The sequence below is a fragment of the Labrus mixtus genome, chromosome 14, assembly GCF_963584025.1.
Source record: "Labrus mixtus chromosome 14, fLabMix1.1, whole genome shotgun sequence".
Classification (NCBI taxonomy): Eukaryota; Metazoa; Chordata; class Actinopteri; order Labriformes; family Labridae; genus Labrus; species Labrus mixtus.
Window position 1 is genome coordinate 5,872,136 of NC_083625.1, and position 20,264 is coordinate 5,892,399.

At 41.2% G+C, this 20,264-nt stretch overlaps 1 protein-coding gene across 3 annotated transcripts in view; it reads left to right on the plus strand.

Moving 5' to 3' along the window:
- The first annotated feature begins 610 nt into the window (after positions 1-610).
- The window catches only part of LOC132988864 (serrate RNA effector molecule homolog), a 164,038-nt gene continuing 144,384 nt past the window's right edge, over positions 611-20,264 (plus strand). For 2 of the 3 annotated variants that reach the window (XM_061056487.1, XM_061056482.1), the window contains exon 1: positions 6,551-6,556. The gene's annotated coding sequence lies outside the window, so the exon portion shown is untranslated. Of the gene's footprint in view, positions 617-6,550; positions 6,557-20,264 lie in introns of those variants that run through there. The other variant, XM_061056483.1, reaches the window with a different exon arrangement.

Consider the following 20,264-nt stretch of genomic DNA (forward strand, 5'->3'; position numbering starts at 1 on the left):
TCCCATGCTGGCCTCTCTCTGGCATTATCTCATAGCCTGAGCACTCCCGCTGCCTCTGCGGCCGGCCAGCTCCGCGCACAGAAGCATTACGTGCATCTGCCTCGCATTAATCGGCAAATTATGGAAAGACTGCGCGTCAAAAGACATTACTGACAATGTACTCACACAATATATCCTCACAATGTATTCTTTTCACGTAGCTGCACTCATTGATAAAGAGCTGTTTACACACAAAAAAACATTTGAGGCATTCACATGTTTTATTTTATAGCCTATATTCTTTTTTTTTTCTTCCATAAAATCTTAGTTTTGAGTTCTCTTGCTGATATTTTTAATATTTCCACAACAGAAACAAAAGAACATTCAGATTTATAGTACAACCAAACTCTCTTAAATAACACCACAAATAGGTCAGGAGGGCCCCACTCTCCCGCCTACAGCCACCTACTTTGCTGGGGGGGGGGGGGAAGAGGCCCCCCTATGACGCTTGTTGCCATGGATACCATTCAAATCTTCAACCACCGCATCCACAGGCAGCTAATAACAAATTCACATGACCTCATCCCAGTGCAGGTGGTTTCTGCAGCGTTTCAAAACACTGACGCGGAGAGAGAGTGGAAAACAATCAGCAGGAAGCGACGGATTAGTGCGTTCGCTGGTGTTGTCAATAAAGATTGATGGCTTTGAAAAACTAAGTTTGTGTCAACAGGAACCTCCGTGTTTAAATATGTAATGCAACATGTTCAATTACAAACACTTTTGGTATACTTTTTTTATGACTTGTACTTTTAGAATTTGGAGCGTATGTGGTCTGCACACGTTAAAAAAATGAATCTATTAAGAGTGAATTAGTTTGAAATCACAGAATTTTTTGTCAGGTGCTCTCTGCTGAAGCCAAAATGTAGGAAATGCCATGTGCAGAAGAGTTAATGGCAAGCAGTCATTGGCGATGAAATTCTTTATACTCGCTCCAACAATGCTTACAGATAAAGTATAATCCTCAAACCCAAAAAACCTCAAAAGATTGTGATGCAAGTCAAAACCTGTTTGGGCCACTTGAACCCTCCTTGCCCGGCATTACTGTAACTACTACTCCCGTTTCTTCCCTACTTCCTTTTTTGAGATTTCAAACTAATTCTTAAAGGATGTTGTTCGCACATCCAACTTAGTTGCATGTAGGAAATCAAACTGTCCCATTGAAAAGAAAAGATCCTGCAGACAACTCTTTCTAGACAACACCAATCTATTAGATTTTTTTAAAATAAATTGGTGAAGCCATAACAAGAGTAGTGTGCAGGATTCTTTTCTTCTCGATTAGAGCTCAAACTTAAATGACTTTGTGAAGGCAGAAAAAAACTATTGGATGGAAATGTTGTGGTTTTTCTTTCCCATTGTGCTTCTTGAAGGGGCTGAAACTTTATGGCAAAATGAAAATTCACAAATCATGCACAGTCTGTATTTGTGGTTTGTTGGGGGTAGAGCTCCATTTATTTATTTTTTTCCGACTTTATCGCTGCTCGATTCAAACTTTAACAGAAGGTCTCCCTCGTTCTCTCATCAGGACAAACGCTCAGTGTCTCTGTGAAACCGCTGAATGTTCCCTGTGGTCAGGACTCCCCTCCCCTCCCATCACTCAGATATTTCTGTAATGAATAAACTTTCTCGCCTCTGACATTCATGCTCCCAACAGTTTGTGTTTGTTAGCACTTATGGTTTGCCCAGAGTCCCCCAGGTCGTGACTCATTCTCCTCTTTTATGGTTTGGAAACATCGCTCTGATGATACATTTTTCAGATGACAATGAACAACGAAGATGAGGCGCTACATAGTTTGTTTGCTGGTTTGACAATGTGTCAGATTTAATCTCAGATATATTTGATTGGACAAACTGCTTAAACATTCACAGCACTAAAACACTTCTCAATAAAAGTGATTCACACAAGATTTAAACGATATATAAAGTTACCTGAAGGAGCCAAGTTCCTCTCGTCTCTAAATAATATGAACTAATTAAACCCTGATGACTTAAAACTTTGTACGAGAAAAACAAATGTTGGCTCTGTCTCTCACATGTAATTGACTCCCCGACAGCCAAACCCTCGCCGCTCGTTTCCTGCGGAATCAAAAACACAATTAAATTATCCTCGTTAAAGCTAAACGTGGAATGTATGCAATGTGTATGTTAGTGTGTAGATGTTTTTATACCAACCCACAACCACAACGAACACAAGCACCCACAACAATGCAGATGGAGGGTGAGCTGGCAGAGAGAGAGAGAGAGAGAGATGTAGAGAGAGAGAGATGTAGAGAGAGAGAGACAGATGTAGAGAGAGAGAGACAGATGTAGAGAGAGACAGATGTAGAGAGAGACAGATGTAGAGAGAGAGAGATGTAGAGAGAGAGAGACAGATGTAGAGAGAGAGATATGTAGAGAGAGAGAGAGACAGATGTAGAGAGAGAGAGATGTAGAGAGAGAGAGACAGATGTAGAGAGAGAGAGATGTAGAGAGAGAGAGACAGATGTAGAGAGAGAGAGACAGATGTAGAGAGAGAAAGATGTAGAGAGAGAGAGACAGATGTAGAGAGAGAGATATGTAGAGAGAGAGAGACAGATGTAGAGAGAGAGAGACAGATGTAGAGAGAGAAAGATGTAGAGAGAGAGAGACAGATGTAGAGAGAGAGATATGTAGAGAGAGAGAGACAGATGTAGAGAGAGAGAGATGTAGAGAGAGAAAGATGTAGAGAGAGAGAGACAGATGTAGAGAGAGAGAGATGTAGAGAGAGAGAGATGTAGAGAAAGAGAGATAGAGATGTTTAGAGGGAGAGAGAGAGTTGGAGAGATGTAGAGAAAGAGAGAGAGAGAGAGTTGGAGAGATGTTTAGAGGGAAAGAGAGAGAGAGAGATGTTTAGAGGGAGAGAGAGAGAGAGATAGATGTAGAGAGAGAGAGAGAGAGAGATAGATGTAGAGAGAGAGAGAGAGATATAGAGAGAGATAGATGTAAAGAGAGAGAGATGTTTAGAGAGAGAGAGAGAAAGAGAGAGAGAGAGACAGATGTAGAGAGAGAGAGATGTAGAGAGAGAGAGCGAGATATATATATATAGAGAGAGAGAGATGTAGAGAGAGAGATATGTAGAGAGAGAGAGCGAGAGAGAGAGAGAGAGATGTTTAGAGGGAGAGAGAGATGTAGAGAGAGAGAGAGAGAGAGATGTTTAGAGGGAGAGAGAGATGTAGAGAGAGAGAGAGATGTTTAGAGGGAGAGAGAGATGTAGAGAGAGAGAGAGAGAGAGATGTTTAGAGGGAGAGAGAGAGAGAGAGAGAGAGAGAGAGAGAGAGATGTTTAGAGGGAGAGAAAGAGAGAGATGTAGAGAGAGAGATAGATGTAGAGAAAGAGAGAGAGAGAGAGAGAGAGAGAGAGAGATGTTTAGAGAGAGAGAAAGAGAGAGATGTAGAGAGAGAGAGAGAGAGAGAGATGTTTAGAGGGAGAGAAAGAGAGAGATGTAGAGAAAGAGAGAGAGAGAGAGAGATGTTTAGAGGGAGAGAGAGAGAGTTGGAGAGTAGCCAGAGTTTACGGCCAAACGTTTAATTTCACACTCTTAGCTCTTCCGGTGTTTTGCTGCCGGAGAAATGCCTGATTAGTCAGGTTGTTTACTGCGACTTCCTATCAGAAAACCTTTAAATAATTCACATCTCAACAGTCAGATAATGAATTATAAGTGTCAAAATTAAATGTTGAAGGGTTGGATGTAAAATGTAGCGTTCGTTGGTGACATGTAAAGAGTTTCACAATCATCTCCCTGGTACAGATGCTCTAACTTGTTTTCACTAAACTCTCTATAAAACAACATTAAGAAGTGATATTTTGTGCAACTATAGGTTCTACATGCAGTCTCCGAGTGCGATTCACTGAGAGAACCTGAGACCTGAGCCCTCACAGACTTTAACGACATCTGGTGTGCAGCGAGTGAGTCTGTGAAGGTTTGAGATGGATATAAAAAATGAGGAATGGGACACACTGTCATGACTTTAAACATCGCTGGAAATAAGATTGGCCATTCAATAGTAACATTAAAGCTCACCTCAGTGTCCATTTGTATTTCCTTCATTGTCTCTGAATAGTTAAACAGAGTAAGTTGCCTGAGGAAAGAGTCTCAAGATAATGTGTGCAGGAGGGACCTTCTGGTAAAACAAATAAATAAATACAATTATGAAGCAAATAAAGAGGTGTGCACTGATGATGTCGTTGATGATGACGATGTCGACTGTGATGTCAATTACAATGTCGATGACAATAATGTTGTTGATAAGGTCGAGGACAACGACGACAATGATGTCCATGACGACGATAATGCTGCTGATGACGACGACGATGATGTCAACAAAGAGGATGTTGTTGATGATAATGTTGTCGATGATGATTGCTGGTTGAAATTACTTAAACTAAAAATGTTGATTCCAAAAAGTTGAACAAAGTTACATTTTGTTTATTAACAATGATTGAAGTTTTCCTCTGTGTGAACTAAATCTCCACACACACACACACACACACACACACACACACACACACACACACACACACACACACACACACACACACACACACACACACACACACACACACACACACCATCTGTCTGGCAGAATGATCCAGCGGTGTAAAGTGATTCAGATTGAGTCAGTACAGTCCGACTTTAAGCCTCGCAGTGTGAATCTGACAGGAGTGTGAAAGTCTCTGCGTGAGGTTCAACATCGGATGAAGAAGATTACTCAGGGGAGAAAGAATCAAAACGTCACAGAAACACACAGTGTGTACGAGTGTACTCTTTTTTTTTTTTTTTTTAAATGTATTAATGTTGAAACTGAACATGTAAACAATGTAAAACAGTGTGAAAAATGTAAACATGGAATCCAAAGGGGGCGTGTCTTAATACTTTCTGCAACAGATGTCCTTTATGTCAGGCTGAATAAACTGCTTTCACTTCATGAGATGCTTTAAGAAATAGAGTTTTTGCTCACATTTCCTTGCGAGTGCACACATGCACCCTTTATAACAGAATCTCTGTGTTAGAATCAGAAAGAAATAAGCTTGACTCAACTCGTCTCTGAAGGCTTGATTGTGCTTGGACCGCTTTATTACCTCCTGAGCTCCGAGTACTCAGCTCCCCTTAATTCTCTCGAGTGGTGTGTTGACAGTGAAAACAAGCCGCAGGAACAAACGCCAGGAGGGATCCGAGGATCTGATTGCACGGCCTCAAGCCCCCCATTCAGCTCGGGCAACAATGAGAGTTTTGGTGGAAAAGATGGACAGTTGTACAAAGAGTCTGGAGTTCTGCCAATGAGCAAGTGCATCTGATGCTGGAATGCAACTTCAGACAGATTATTTCCACTGTTACGAGGAAGAGCTGTTTGATTTTCTTCCAAAGAAGAAGTCATTGAGGGATGGGTACATGCTGTTTCAGAGATTTGGGACGAATACAACTTCCATGATAAAACGATTAACGTCATTCAGACACAGAAACACCATCCAATACATAAAACTTGGATGTTCTGAGACTGTAAATTGCCCGTTATGAATTGTGATCACAACCATCCCACAGGTTCCACGCAATGTTGAAAGGGCTACTGTCAAAACACGACTTGGCATCATCTGACATGTCAGCATTAATGTCTGTTGGTGGCTTTCATTGAACCAGTGATCACATAAAGACGATAAATATGAAAGCATCGTTTTGGAAAAGCTTCAAACTCTTCAACACCGTTTTTTAAATATGATTCAAGCATCTGTATCCGTGTCTTTTGAGGTAAGTTTGAGTCTCCTTCTATAAAAAAGTACTCATCATTTTTTTTGATCACCTCATAGAGTATACTATCCGCTGATATAATTAATTTATGTGATCTTGAGAAATCAAATCATGGTCACTGTTTTTGAGTATTGCAGTGATGCGTTTAGCTGTGGTCCCTTTAAGGACGTTTTTGCAGATAAAGAGGGAAGTTTGAATTCGACGAGGTGGGCGTGGCAGATTGGGGGGAAGTAGAGAGGATATAGGGATGGGGGGTGGGGGGGGGGGGGTAAAAAAAAAAGTGAGATAGTGGTATAGAGGAGTGGTAATAGTGGAGGAAAAGAGTAAGGGGGAGAAGCCCAGGGAACAAAGAGGCACTTATACAAGCAGCAGCAACAGCTGAAAACATCTTAAAGCTGAGCTGTGTGTGTGTGTGTGTGTGTGTGTGTGTGTGTGTGTGTGTGAGTGTGAGTGTGTGAGTGTGTGTATGTGAGTGTGTGTGTGTGTGTTAATACTTTTAAATATTAAACTTCCTATAAGTTAGACTTTGTGCTGTGAGTAGTGCTATTTAATAGGATTCAAGGTCATTAAAATCACAATGGTTCAACCTCAGGGGAGCAAGAGCATGCTGGACAAACTGCCTTTCAGTCATTGGATATATTATGTGTAGCGTTGAACCTTTTTTAAGATTTATTTTTGGGCTTTTTTTATGCCTTTATTATTGAGGGACAGGACAGTGGATATAGGGTCGGTAAATCAGGAGAGAGAGAGAGAGAGAGTGGGGAACGACAAGCGGCAAAGGAGCCACAGGTCGGAAATGAACTTTCGCTGAAACTATACCAGAGACATTCTGAAAATTGAAAGGGTCAATCCTGTTGGAAACATAAAAAATGTCAATTTTATGTTACATTTCCAAATAAATGTAGGTACTTTTGACTAATGGTGTTGTATTAAATGTCCACATGGTTGTTAAAAACTATACTAGACATGTAACAGGCTGCTAGAGAGACCCAAATGCAGCACAAGAGAATACAGGAATCAATGTTATATTTTTACTTCCCTGCACTTTGGCAGGTGTGTGGCACTTAATATTCACAGGTCACCCCAATGAGGAGGCTTAGAGCTGTCAGAGTCACTTTACAGGAGGCGGGTTCACTGAACACACAGTGATAAGTGTTGCATCATTGAGGTAAGAAACCAGAAGAGAAATGACTGAAGAATTTTTGCAGGGGAACAGCCAAGGAAACAGGCAGAGAGAAGCCAGGAACTCAGAGGAAAAACTGATGGTCGGGGACAGAAGGTTGATTCTGGGGTTACGATGAGGCACAGTGGTTAGAGGAAGGGTCTACAACCGGGATGAGTCCAAAAAAAAGAGAGCTGGAAAGTCTTGCATGAGTGGCAAAGAACAATCTGGCAAGGAGTAAATGAGCAGGAGAGGTTCAAATACTGGCTTGATGAAAGATGAAAAGTGTTTAAATGCACAAGTGAAAAGTAGGTTTTGACATGTAAGAAAATGTTCTTGATGCGTGAAAATAAACAGTGAACAGTAGAACATTCACACTAAATGAATCAGACAAAGTAGGAACAAATATTAGCCTAGTGTGCGCGCCTACTGAACAGTAGGTCCTTACAGTATCCAGCACGGATAGACGGGACTGTCTACTGTCAGATTGTGTCGGCACTTTGCAATTCTGAAGCAACATGTGATGCACATGCTTTGAGATATTACCTTTAAGTAATATGTGAGATGTTTGCACGTGCAGATTCAAAATGTTCCAAGAAGAAACCCATCTCAGTCCCAAAGACAAAAATTACAGAACATGTTGTTTTAAAACAGGATGAGGTCATTAAATTAAGCTGGTCAGCTAAATATTCACAAATAGCTGAGGCCTCATTAGCTTCTTCCTCTCCTCCACAGATCATCCTCTGTCCTAGTATCCATTTCTCCTCCTCCTCCTCCTCCACTTCTCTCCTTCCCTTCTTCACACTCCCTTCCTCTCCTCCCATCCGGCCCTTCCTTATCTCCCACCCTTCCTCCATGCCAGCTGTTGTTTTGAAGGTTGTGAGTGGAAGGTCTGCAGGTCAGGACCCAGGCAGGACCTCGACAGTCCTCAGCCTGGATAAATGCAGCTATTGTGAGGGGAAGAGAGAGTGCATGAGTCATTTTTGATTTATTATTATTATCTGCTCATTACTTTTTAATGTGTTTTTTTTTTTTTTTTGCTTCATCAGTGTGTTTTAACTGTAAAGAAGGACTGGACATGCAAGGGTACAAATGAATAACTTCAGCATGTCTTAAATTTGAATTCACTCAAAGTTCAGTATAACGTGCACATATTATTTTATATTCAAGTTTATGTTCATTTTAAGGTCAGTAATACTATTTTTATTTTCCTTAACCTTGATGGTTTATCTGCCTGACGACCCGCCTAACTGCCTAACCTGTGTGCACCCCTGCTACATGAGACAGCATATGAGAGAAATCTTCCACAAACTGAATCTTGTGAAATATTTTCACAAATGCAGCACATGAGGGAAATTTGATGAGGCAGCTGTTTGGTGCAGCAGCTACAGCATGCAGCCCGTATACAGAACAGCCCAAGATGTAGCAGCCCCCAGGTTCAGCTCCGACCATTGGCCTAATAAAAAAAAAAAAAAAAGGTTTTAACCCATTTACAAGACAAGGCTGTTTATTGTTTGTCATCCCATGGCTTGTTCGTGGACTTGTCACGTTCATGTGTTCAGGGAGAGCGACTTTGACATCCATGGTTGTATGCTACCAAAGTCTTGCATGCTTTTGCAGTTTTTTCTTTTATAGTTGCATTTTGTAGCCTGACAGGTGGAATAAAAACTGACATGCTAGACACTGTATTCCATGACATTCAGCAAACACATTTAAAACTAAACCTCTAAGAAAAGTGAAGTCTTGAACATAAATCAGCTTGGAAATAAATGGGGTGATGAATGTGGGCTAGATCAGGCAGACAACTCGAGCTTCACTGAACTCATATTTGACTTACCTCACTTTCTAATTCACCTTTCAACGCATCCTCCAAAGTTTGCAGTAGATATGAGCTGCAAGATTTCCGGTCTTACCCTCTGCTCTGTCATTGCTGTGTCGTACCAGCGCTGCGCTTAAACTTTCACCACAGTCTCTGATTCCATGACCTGTAAGATATTATTTTTTCATGTAAATTTATTCTGCGAGGAGAGATGAGGACAGATCTCACTCTGTTTCAAACCGTTACAAACTTGAGTTGTTTGACTGATCTACCTTTAAAGACAGAGACCGTGTGTGAGAAATGTATTTGAGCTGTATTTGGATTTTATTTTTGATTGTGAAAAATAGACAAGGCAGACTTGAACTATACTGCAGCTGGTCAGTAGTTTTTGCTTCACTTTTGGGGAGCTGCATGTCGTCCATCATTTTATACAGTCTCTGAGTCCTTTCCCCAGATTTTGGACACGGTCTGAAATAATCTGCAAGCTGTCTTTGGTTGCTAAAGCTCCAAAATGGCTGCCTGTGCCTGCATCTCTTGATGTGAGTCTAAGAGCGCTGTTTTGAACCGTCATGCTCCCAACTGTCAACATCAGACTGCACAGAATCGCACAGTAGAAAGTGACCTCTTGATAAATGATGTTTCATCATCCATACTGAGATAACATCTAGGTCTAGGATATCTTATCATCTGGCTGGAATAACAGACACAAAGTAAAGCAATGGGCAAAAAAAGGAGAAACTAATCTTACTGAATGAACAGCAGATCTCTGTGCAGTAAAACAAAAAAACATTCAGATGTTTTCTTAAACTCGAGCAGAACCGCCTGACAGACTATCACTGAGTCCTGAAAGTGGCTCTCACAGCTTTGACTCAATGTGAGCTTTGTCCTCGGCATCAGGGAGGGGAAGGTGAATCAGGGCTGTCTGAACCTTGATCTTTAAACTTTAAGGTCACATGTCCCTGTAAGCCATTTTTGGGGCCCAAACTTACAGCTGGGAGGTCTACATCTCAAACAACAGTGAGAGAACAGAATTGTTGGAATAGTGCTGCTTGGAGGTCGAAAAATGAACAGCACAACGTTGTGTTGGCATCATTTTATTTTGACATGGTCCCCACATTCCCACCCATTCTCCGTCTGCTCCATGCTTTTTTTTTTCTTCACAGAGGCCACAAGTAACAAGTGACAGTACAACAGTTATCGCAATCAAGTGTCACAAAACAAATAACTTAAACTCGACAAAAAAACAGCAGAAGAACTACGTCTAAGATGGAAATACTGGACTGTGTCACCGATCTGCGTCTGCGTTTTATAATCTAAAATCTTCAGTCATGCTAACAATGCAGCTCTTGGGTTTGCAAATTATATGCATGAAATGATAAATCAAAATATGTGAAAACAATGTCATGGAAGCCCATTTGTTGTGTCAGAAAATGTATAATCAAAAATGATAGTGAGGGGGAAACCGACAATTTGCTGAACCCGTTGTACAAACCTCATGAGTCCAGGTCTTATTCTGATTCAGGGTCTTTCACTTGCAGCTCAGGGCCTCAAGGGGCATGTGATCTCTGTGAGTGTCAAAGGTCAAACACACCAAACTCACCTTTCTCTTCTCAACATGACAAGGACGAGAGAGAGAGAGAGAGAGAGAGAGAGAGAGTCTTGTTAGAACCAACTCTGGCAAAAAAAAAAAAAGAAATATCAAAAGTTGGTGTACATGTACATAGACATACATTTCAAAGATATGATACAAATTCTTACAATAAAATAAATGATTTTTCAATCAAACTAAAATTAGATTAAGATGTTGAAATAAATCATTCCTTCAGATGACTGAACTTGGCTTAAAATATTTCAAATACTTGCTTTTTTTTCAGTCTGTCATCTCTGCTGAACCTAGAACTATTTGTGACCCTGTCAGTGTCAGTGAAGTCTGAGCTGTGTGGACAACAAGGTCAGCGGCCTCAGTCAGGCAAAGGAGCCTAAACCTCCACCTCTAACCCGTCTAACTTAGACACAAGTCTCATGTCCTCATAAGCTCAGCCAAATGAGATTTACTCTGACTGCAGACATCTGAGTTAGGAAATCTGTGAATGAAGGATTGTGACCTCTAACTCCTCTTAGTTGCATACTCTTGTGACTGAAATATCTGATATACCCTGAATCTATAGGCAGATTTCTTCTTCATGCATACTCTAAAGTTCAAGACCTTTTCTATACATGCTGGAGAACCTTTCCTTAACATGAGGAGAATTGCATGTCATGTTCAAGTTTTTGCACCTTAACTGATCAAACAAACTCTGATTGGCATTTTTCAAAAACTGAACAGTTTCACATTTTCAACCTGTTTGTCTTTTGTGCAGAGGAAGCCCACAGGATGAAGAGCATCAATGTGGACAGTGACTTTATAAAACCCTACTGTCTGTGTATATGAACAGCAACCTCATGCAGTTGTGGGAATAATACGTTTAAGATATTAAGTCTGCCTCAGTCCTGCTTTACTCACTCTTTACCAACTCTGTTTCTTTTCTCCGTCCTGCAAACTGAAATCTGGGACCTTGAATCTGAATCTGGAGTCTGAATCTGTACCTGTATCGTCCTGGTCGTCAGGTTATGTGCTTCATTCATTTCAGTGTTGAGTTTTTGTTTTCTGTTTTGTCTCATAACTAATTTCTTTAACACCTAAGTATGCTTGATAGTTTCATCTGTGTCTGGTTAGCCTCACCTGTCCAGTATATTCTATCTCCACACGTCTCAGTGCCGGTTTCTCTTTAAATCTTGTGTCTTGGTTTCAATCTACTTCATTCACTCTTTGTGTCTTTTGTCTGGTTTTCCTTGATCTTGACTGTTTTGGGATTTTGCCTGCTCCCTTTTGGACTTCTTGTGTACCATAAGCCTTCTGTAGTTCTCTGTTCTTGTATTGACTCTGTGTTTGGGACCTCTCTTCTGAGTCCTTGTTTCCCTTTTGTCTCCTGTTAGCACGAAACATGATCGTACCTGCATGCCTGCTCCCTTTGCACTTACTCCTGTTACCTTTAGAGTCTCAGTGCATTGTTTCTGACTTTTTACACTTCCAGGTAAAATGATTCACCTTCACTATATGAATAGTCTGCATTTGGGTCCATTCTCTTCCTCCTACCATGTAACCCTCTGACAGCATTAGGCAGATTTAATTTAGAATCAAGATGTTAAGATAACACTTTATTGTCAATGTGCAAGGAAATGTGTCTTGCATTACGAGCTTAGAAATCATTACATCACAAGTGAATCACATCACACAAAACACAGACAGAATGTAAAAACATTATAAGTTACATTAAAAATCACAGTGTGAAATCACAGTGCATGCCTGGGTACATAAATAATGTAAGAAGATTGTTTATGAAAATGTGAAAGAGCTCACAGTTCATGTGTAGCCCAGGTCAGAGAATGAGTGGAAATGAGTGATAAATCAAATAATTACCAAGCTGAGCATTTTTCTTTGTCAAATATGCAAAAACTTGTTGGTTCTGTTAAAGGTTCTGCCAGAGTAGCTGAGTTTTGAGTGCTTGCCTGCAATCTTTGGAGATATTTTTGTCACCACACAGCCTTTGCAGCATAACAAATCTAACGCCTGGGTGGTCTGAGCGTCACTTATAGGAAGTGACCAACAGCTAACGACCAACTCAAGCAGTTAAGTCAGGCCACGGGGACTTAAGTGAACAATGAACAAAACCAAATCCCTCAAAGATCCTCATAATGTTTCAATTCTGTGATACAACTTTCCTTTCCCTTTCTGGCCTTTCAGTCAGGATATGGCCAAGTCAAGCAGCAAAGCCACACCACTGTGCCCACTGAGTTAAGTCTAAGCCCCATTCACAAAGTCGCAGCCTGGAAATCTTCACAGTTCTCTGACAGAAACTTCCTGTGTCTTTGCACTGATGTTTCAGGTAACGTTCAGATAGCGAGACGTCGCCACTGCGTCCCAAACATGTTATCCACCTAATTCTGACCTCATCATCATATTTCTACCAGGAGGATGTTTTAGATCAGTGAGTCATAAAGTGTGGGCTGTTGCCCCCTGTTGAGGCTTGAAGGTACTGCAGGTAGAACGCGGAAGGAATTTTTTGTCTTTTGTTATTTTTAATACGACGACTAATTTTCTTAGCTTGAGAAATTGACAAGTGCATGTGGATGGATTATTGGTTTGTTTTGCGTTACAGTAGGTCCACTTACACATGCAATTTCTCTGTTTATGGAATTAAAAAAAGTGTGGAAAATATCCATCTTAATCACACATTTTGATTAGAGTTGTGTGATTTGAGGTACGAGTGAGCACCTGGAAAATTCTTGGGATTTAGACACAAGTACAACAGAGCTATAAGGAACATGATGAATTTAATAAAGCATATTTTAAAAGCTAATATCATCAACATTGTTTAACTAAAATTATTCAACTTTTTATTGACACTTGAGTTAAAGAAGCAAATGTAAATATGTTGAAAGTACAAAACTTCATGTCATCAAAACGTTCATTTGTATGAATGTAACATTCTTCACTTATATTATTAAGCTTTTTGTTCTTGAAGCTTTCCAGCACTTAAGCTTAGACGTATCAAAGTAAGGCAGCACAAATACAAAGCAAAAGTTTAATGGCATCATCTCAGTTTCTATCGGCTGTAACGTGTTGATTTGTCTGATTTTCCTTTTTTTAACCGCACTACTCTCCACTTTTTTTTTCTCATCACGCAGAGCAAAAAAATTCCGAGGCATGATGTGAGGAGGCCCTCAGCTTCGTCCTGATGACCGTGAAACAGTATAGACGTCGTGCCTCATGCTGACACACAGGCCTGACATCCTGCTGTGGATAATGTGCTAATTAGATTTGGCCTGTGGTTGTTGGCCTAATCAAATCTATCCGGTGCTGCAGGGCTGAGAGGCCGAAACCTGATCCGAAATCCAAAATATGCACCCTGACAATTTCTCCAATCTGTTTCCCCTCAAGTCCTGGCATGCTGCGCTAACTGTCCACCCCGTGTGTGTGTGTGTGTGTGTGTGTGTGTGTGTGTGTGTGTAGAGTAAAGAGAGGGAGAGAAACAGAGTGTATGAGTGCACATGTGTGTTATTAATGCGAGCATATGGATCTGTGCTTCTATTTTGTTCTGTTCAAACTTTTTGTTCCGTCGGCTCTCCTCTGTATTCAACTCTTATTTCAGTTAATTTTTTTGTAATAAATCACATTAGTGTGTTACCAACAATTAACTGATTGGTTTATGAATTGTCAGAAATGGTGGGGAAAAGGTTAAGTTTCCAAAAGCTGAAAAAACTATGACTTCAAATGCCTGCATGATTTTTGTCAAACCAACGGTGAGGTTTAACATCTTAGCGTCTAGCTAATGTTTGCTAATTAGCACCGTCTTTAATAAACAGAGACAGAGTACACAAAAGACTCCAATTTTACCAGAAGATGCTGCAAGATAGAAAGTTAGGCGATAACAAAGGTTTCCCAAGAATTTCATTTTACTGTATGTCTTAATAAATCTACAGTATTTTATATTTTCAGCATCTAAGTTTAGCACCTTAGTCAGTTGACTGTAACATTTTGTATTTGGCTTCACGGTGGTGCAGAGACCCTCCGATGCCCCCGGACTGTATCTGAGCCTCCAGCTGACTCAGCTGGCCGGGGATCCACCTGTTGCCCGTGCTCAGAGCTGCTTCCTGATCCGGATGTGGGAACGTGAGAATATGGATGACTCTGCAAGCAAAACATTTTTTTTTTTTATCGGAGGAGTTGGCCTGATTATCCTCCGGATGGGTTTTGCGCTGGAATGTGGCAGAGCTGATATTTTGAAAAGGCTATATGTGCTTCAGATATCCCAGGATGTTCTCTCTTTTGGAGGGTTTTGTTGGCTTTGTTTTACTTGTATTTTTCTGTTAAATGTGGTTTTGGAACTTCATGCTTGGTGGGCTTGCAAACAGAGAAAGGTAATTATTCCACAAACAACCTCTTTCCTCTGCTGCTGAACCACTTTAAGTGCTGCAGTCTGTTAATATTACCTTAACAAATCTCACTTTCCTGTTAGTCCCCTCATTGGGCGTGAACACATAGAGACTGCTGGGTAAATATCAAAGAATAAATCATGTGTTTATGCAGGTACAGCTACACAGAAACTTTGCTGTACTGATCTTTTTTTAAAAACATCTATGGGATCTGAAATATTTAATTGTATCTCTATAAAGCAGTTTGTTGATTTTTGAAGGGAAAAGCTAAATGTTGGGGTAAATGTGTGCTATATTGAAGAAGTTCAAAGCACTGAAGTATAAAGTTATGCTTGTTGTGTGTGTGCAGGCCCTGTCACTGGCTCAGTTGCACGTAATTATACATTCAAAAGGTGTGTGAAGGCATTCTTGTACATATGCCTTCAGCTGATTATTTGGAGCGCATCATCACTCAGAAGTGGAGCAGCCTGCAAAAAAAAACCATAAATCTTCGGCACCACAACAGATTGGTTTCATCACATTTTGTCTGATCAGCTGTTTTCTATGGCTGACATCTGACTCCCAAGATTTCATCAATCACTCACTTGATTTCTATGTGACTGAACTTAAACTACAACAACTAGAAAAAGAACTACAAAAACAATAAGAGCGAAGTAGATCCAGGACATCCTTGTTCCCAAATAATGTTGCTTGTTAGATATGAAAGACATATGACATGGCTTGAGTTTTATTTTATATACTGGAGACGACTATGAGACCCAGATGTTGCAGGGCCTTCAGATTAAGCAACAATCAGGGACAGAGGTAGAGAGAGAGATGCACACAGAGGGCAAGAGAAAGAGCTGTTTGGTGTGATGGTGGAGGAGGAGGAGGAGGAGGTTGGAGGAGAAACAGATTATGCAGAAAACCACTTCCAGAGGAAGTGTGTTTTAATGCTGACCGGGTTCCTGCAGAGGCTGTTATGCTAATCTGCATCCCCCCCCCCCTCCCTCCCCCCTCCTGCGGTGGAAGAGGGGAAATGCACCATGAAAACCTATAGCTCCGGCCAGGAGAGAGAACGAGAGAGAGAGGACACAGTGCAGAGGAAGCCCACAGGAAGCAAACACGGCATGTTTTTTATCCCTCCAATGCTCAATGCTGCTGCTGCTGCTGCACTCTTACCCCACTCTGACCCATCTGAGGGGGGTGACATCTTGTTTTCAGAGTGGATTGCATCTGCCCCTGTTACCCCACTACACCCCCCACCCCCCACCCCACATGCACACACACACATTTAAACAGATTTTACAGCTGGATGAAGAGCATCAATGTGGGCAGTGAGCAAGCAGCCAGACAAAGGACACGGCGTCCAGGGCCCGCACGCCAACCCTGGATTTCCTGGCTTACATCACAAAAAAATTGTCAGATCCTTCCGGCTGCATAATAAAGAATGACACTCTTGTATGTACCAAAAAAAAGAGCATGTTGGGTAACCGCACACTCCAAACAAGGGAGGTTAATATCAGTATTTTGTGGCTGTTATATAAAATCAGGTGACTGTCATTTTGAGTTACTGGAAAGGTCCACCGGCCCAGTGCCGGGCAGCTCGGTCAGTCTGACACAACACGGCTTAATAAAGCAAACAGAGGCAAAGAATGAGCGGTGCCTTCAAACGCAAACGCCACCCGGACATCAAACGCTCTGAATCTGACCCGATCCTCCCTTTCACTGCGACATGAGCCGGCATGGAAGCTGTCAGGCCTCGTTAACGGAGAGACGCCCACCGCCAGCCTGTCTGCCGTCCCAACCGTCTGACTGCAGCTTTCTGTCTGCATCTCAACCTCTCTGTCTGACCGTCTGACGCCGGATTTCTGTTTGTCTGCTCCTAGATACACAACTTGTCCCTGAGGTTGGGTAAGGAGTGGAGCAAAGGGAGCAGGAAGGCTGGATTAACTGAAGAGCAAAATGTAAGGATTAAAGGACAGGAAGGAGGGAGGATGGAGGGAGGATGGAGGGGACACACACAGGAACAAGAAAGGGTAAACGTTGCTCTGTGCTGCTTTTTCATCTTGTTATCAGTCAGTGCATCAATAGATCAATTTGTTATTCAGTCGGTCTTGACATGGCTGCCTGTCATTCAGGGTGATTACAGCGTGAGGAAACTTTTTTAGACTTTTTTTACACCAAAACATTTGATCAAAACCAGACTATGTTCAACATACTTTGTAACACCTTTACACGACTCTGCGTATAAATGCACACTTTTTAGGAGATTGAAATTCATAGTCCATGTATTGCTCTCTTGTGTTTCAGCAGGAATTATACTAACACAGGAAAACAGTGATTAGCTTTACTCGAGCAGCAACCTCAGGTGTTGAAAAATGAAGCCAATGTCGAAGTGCAGAAAACTGCAGTTCCTCAAATGACCACAAAAGCCCCTGAAGTCACACACAAAGCCCCACGTTAAAATATACATCTTGACATCAGAAATATACATGATCAGCCTGGAACAAAAAGGAGTTTGGTCTGAATGGTTCATGTCGTCAATGATTTTTTTCCCCACCTTTTTGTCTTTTAGACTGAAAGATAGTTTGAGTCAGTATTTTCAATATAGCCATCTATGGGCTTCAGAATTCTCCTTCAGAAGCCAATGGGTGACGTCACTGAGACTAGGTCCATGTTTTATACAGTCTATATGCATTCAGCTAACAATGCTTAGACGTCCCCTTTCACTTCCAGCTCTACATGGTTTCTCAATTGGAAGCTAGACAGTAAACATGAAGGATCACACAAATTTTTTTTTGGCCAAATCCATGTCCCTTAATTGAAAACAGTAAATGATGTTTTCCAAGAACGGGTGCTTTAAGAATTTGTGATGAAGTTATTAAAGTTTGCTTCATAATATCAGGAGGATTTTTGATCTCTTAAACATTGAAAAAAAAAGAAAGTTTTCAGGTACATATTTTTCTTCTTAATGTTAATATTGACAGAAGACAAAGGTCGTTTTACTTTAACAACTTAAACACTGATGAAATGTGAACATCAGTAAGATAGCATGGTTACAATGATGTTAACATGATGAGTTGTTTGCGTTTATTTTATTTGCAATATGGGATAAATGTCTTAGTAAGCTCACACAACACACAACACTTAAAGGTATCTGAACCATGCAAGTCAATTAAAACCTTTTTTGTGATGTGTTTTAAGAGGGACATGAATCTGCATAGCCACCAAAATGTTCGACATAGACATTTCACTTAATCCCAAAATACAAAAAACTTGTCGTCGGTGTCTTCAGGACAAGTTCAGTGGTGACGAAAGTCGGATTCATTCGCTGTGAACCATAAAAATCTTCAACAAACCTTCAATGAACAGGTCGAAAAAACAACACAGCAAAGAAATCAAGCAGTTCTGAAGGATGGCTGATCAGCACTACTATTATATGAGTTGAAGTTTTCAGGGGTTTTGTGCATTTTATGCGGTTCAAGTGATTCTCAGTCAGTGTGGCTCGGACATTATTCTTTTCACTGTGACATGAAATACAAAAACTCTGTTAAGTGACGCTCACAGCTCCGCTCACCTTTGATTTCCTGTAAACCCTCTCTGAGTCCTCTGATCTCCTGAGGGGCAGAGCATCAGGGATCCCCTCATCCTTCCTGCCCTCCCCTCCTCTCTCCATCCCATCATCCTTCACTTCCTCCTTCTCTTTGCAGGGGAACATAAGCCTCTTATCGACAGGCTTCAGGGGAGCTGAGTGGCTCACAAACTGTTTAAAATGTATTGCTTTCACACATATGGCAGTCGTTTGCTTTTTGGTTGTAAACGAGATGTTTTTTGATGTGAATTAGAATTTAGTGTTTGTATATTACAAATAGAAAACTTCACAAACAAAAGGATATTTTCTAATGTTTTGCCTCAGAACAGCAAAAATAGGACCACAAAACTAAAACATACAAAGCACGAGGTAAAGGGGTGTTTCGCTCTTGGAATATAAATCAGGACTTACAGGTGGCTCAGTCTCGCGGGAGGTGAAAACTCTCCCTCGGAGAGTAACGGGGGCAGACAGAGGAGGGTTTTGTGCTGAAGGGAAATGAGAGAAGTCGCCGATTATCAGCACCAAAGGCAAAAAGATCCCCTCATTCTTAACCCCCCCCCCTCCCCCCGAGCAAGGCTCTGAGGCCTTACATGTTCTTTTTCTTCCTCCTGATTTGAAACACAAAAGCTCCTCATGAGCTGTGACTCTGAGGGAGAGCTGAACTGAGCTGAGAAAAAAAAATCCTGATCGCTCTCTTAATTGCTCACACAAAACACAACAAAAACATCCCAGTGAAGTCAGGTAGTTTCATGAAGGCAGTGAAGGCAGATTCATGACATCATCGTTTGAGAAAAGGTGGTTCGCTCCTGAAGCACTGAAAAATGTTTTTTCTGCATCTATTGTGTCGTGGTCTTGAGGATAAAAATAGATTCATGTGTGAATAGATTCAAATTCGTAAGAGCCCATGATGACTTAGAAAACTCAAAATAACACACGTCTGTATTTAGAGCTACAATTAGTTTAAACTTTTTTGATTTATCACCACTGTCTTCACACTAACAGCGCTCCCTTCATGCAGGTCAAGCAGCATTTCACAATAAAAGCCCCCGGGGTAGAGATGGACATTTTGGCCCGTTATTCAATAAGCTCTCTAAGGCACAGGGGGCGCTATGCTCTTGCTCAGGTTTTCCACAATCTAATTTACCATAGAAGAGCATCGTTTGGACGTTAACAAAAACCTAATATACTAGAAGTGAAAGGTTTGGATAATCATTTTCCAAATAACAATCATGTTAAAAATGAATTAAAAAAACATTTAACTTTTGCTGTGTTGTGCCTCCACCCCTCACCTGCAACACACCCATGCATTGCCGTCATAGCATTGCAGTTTTCCTCGCAACATTTTCCCCATGTTAACCTTTATTTGTCACATTTTCTCAAGGTAATCTCTTGCTCTGAATCCCTCCTTGCTACATTCCAAAATCTTTTTTTTTTTTGTTTAGTGTATCTTACATAATAAACCGGCCTGCTTTGCTGGGTGTTTCCTGCAGGTATTTTGTCAAACTGTGTAATCCTGCATCCTGGAACCTGTACCCTCCACCCCCAGGTGAGGGAGAGATGCCGGGCACAGCGAGCGGACATCCGCACCCCATCATCCTGGGAGGAGGGGGGCGGCGGTGACCCATGCCTCTTTAAATGTCCAGAGGTCAGCCAAAACAGAGGTGTTGGATTCAGACAGGACTTCAGTGAGCTCTGACCTGAAGCCTGCTCAAAGGAAGTCATTGTACTCTAACCTGCCTCTCACGCTGCCTCTGTTTTCACTTTCATTTAAGGCTAATTGTCTCATAGAAAGGGCTGATGGTTATACTGCACATTGAACAAGAGCTGAAGAACCTTTATAGTGTAATCTGGAAGTTATAGATTAAGTTTATTATTACGTTTAAAGTGAATGCCTTTAAATTCCATGTTTTATTTTAGTGTGTTTGCTGTTAGCCGC